Source organism: Mustela lutreola, chromosome 1 (genome assembly GCF_030435805.1).
Source record: "Mustela lutreola isolate mMusLut2 chromosome 1, mMusLut2.pri, whole genome shotgun sequence".
NCBI lineage: Eukaryota > Metazoa > Chordata > Mammalia > Carnivora > Mustelidae > Mustela > Mustela lutreola.
The window spans coordinates 278921099-278923525 of NC_081290.1; positions in this window are offsets into that span (position 1 = coordinate 278921099).

The window sequence follows — 2427 nt, forward strand, 5'->3', positions numbered from 1 at the left end:
CCAGTCATCTCATGGCATCTGAGCTTACTGACCATCTTTCTGACTTCTCTTCCTTTCTAGTATGTTCTCTGCATCATAGTTGAGTGACCTAGTTGCAACACAAGGGCTAGCATATCCCTCTCCTTAAAAACCTCTAGCGGTTTTCCGTAACACTTACAATGGAATCCAGACTTCTTACTGTGGCCCTCATATTTCTGCGTGATTTCAGCTCCCTTCCTCTGGCTTCCTCCTTCCTTTTTCCCCATCGCTGACCCCTTTGCATCCATCCACCCACATCGTTGTTTCTGTGCTTCACTAAACCAGTCAAATATTCACTGCCTCAGGACCCTTGCACGTACTAATACTTCTCCCTGAATACTTTTCCCCTTCTGTTTATTTTTACACATTCAGGAACCTTGTAAAAATTATTTTATTTTACTTTTTATTGAGATAAGAATACTTAATATGAAATCCACCTTTTAGAATATTTTTGTCATTTTATTTTATTATTCATAAATTTTTAAATTTTAATTAATGTTAATTAACATCCTATGTATTATTAGTTTCAGGGATAAAATTTAGTGGTTCATCAGTTGCATATAACAGCCAGTGTTCATTACATTAAGAGCCCTCCTTAAGGCCCAACACCCAGTTACCCCATCCTCCAACCACCCCCTCCTGCAACCCTCAGTTTTTCATATAGTTAAGAGTCTGTTATGGTTCTCCCCTCTCTGTTTCTATCTTATTTTATTTTTCCATCCCTTCCCCTTGGTTCACCTGTTTTGATTTTAAAAAGTTTTCGATTGAAGTTGATATCATATTATATTAGTTTCAGGTGTGCCACATAGTCATTCGACAATTATACACATTACAAAAGGCTCACCGCAAGTGTAATTACCATTTGTCACCATACAATATTGTTACAGTGTTACTGATGACAATCCTTAGGCTGTACTTTAATCCCTGTGACTTAATGATTTTATAACTGGAAGTTTGTACCTTAAATCCCCTTTATCTATGTACAAAATAGGCTTGTTAGGTATAGGCAAGTTGTACAGCAGATTTCTAGAATATAGTCACCTTGCACCTGTTCTTTCTGTTTATACTTTCGGCCTCCATTCAAGTCATTTTCTCAGAGGGGTCTTCCTCGAGGAAATTGCCCACCCCACCCCATGACTCTGCTATATCTTCCATATGCACTTATCATTACCTACAATTATATATTATATACCTGTGTATACACACACACACACACACACACACATTTTCTTATTTCCTGTCTGTTCTTTCTTGTGAGGATGTAAGCTTCACCAGGTGGAAGGCTTTTTCTCTCCTGTTCATGGCTCCACCCCCACTTTCCACATCAGGGTCAGAGGACACAGTAGGTGCTCAATAAATAATGTCAGGTACATGGGCTCAGTGAGGGGTCTTGTGAAGGAGAGACAGGACGTGGTTAACCTCAGGCTCTGGCATCCCTCGGGAGAAGTTTTAGGAGACTGGCAGCTCAGCCTCCCTGGCCCCCAAATGATATGGAATGTTGCCAAGCTCTGAAGGAAATAATGTTTAAAGAGCCCTCTGCTAACTTACACTCCCAGTGATTCTCAACCAGCCTGAAGTAGGTTTTGGCATTTGTTTAGAAAAGGACTCTCTGGTGATGGGTTCCCTCATTTTTATTTAAAAAATACTTTAGGGGCGCCTGGGTGGCTCAGATGATTGAGCATCTGCCTTCGGTTCAGGTCATGACTTCAGGGTCCTGGATTGAGCCCCCTCAATTTGCGAGGCGCCTGGGTGACTCAGTGGGTTAAGCCTCTGCCTTCAGCTAAGGTCATGGTCTCAGGGTCCTGGGATCGAGCCCCGCATTGGGCTCTCTGCTCAGCATGGAGCCTGCTTCCTCCTCTCTCTCTCTCTGCCTGCCTCTCTGCCTACTTGTGATGTCTGTCAAATACAAAAATAAATCTTTAAAAAAATTTGCAAAAACACATGCAAACATACTCATTTCTGTCAATAGATGTTTATAACTGTTTATGGTCTCTCAGGACATTGGTCCAGTTATAAAACTTCACAGCCCTATGATCGTGGTGGGAAGGGTACTTGGCCTTGTTTGTTCATACTTAAACTGACCGACCGTCCTCCATTTATACTTCCTGTTTTTTTTCCAATACTGTCTTCTCTACGTTTTTCTTTGCAAAAGCCTTCTAAACCACTGAATTCATACGCCATAACATTTAATTACTCTTTAACTGTTGGACATTTTAGTTCCTTGTGAGTTGTGCGATTTGCTTCTTTCTTCTAGATACAGGAACTATATTTCTAGAAATAGCTTTATGTGAATACTTCCTTGTTCCTTTGGCTTGCTTCTTCGGAATTAACTCCCAGCATTGGGACTAGTAAGTACCTGATTTTTTTTTTTTTTTTTTTTTTTTTTTTAAGATTCCCAACTAACAGGGG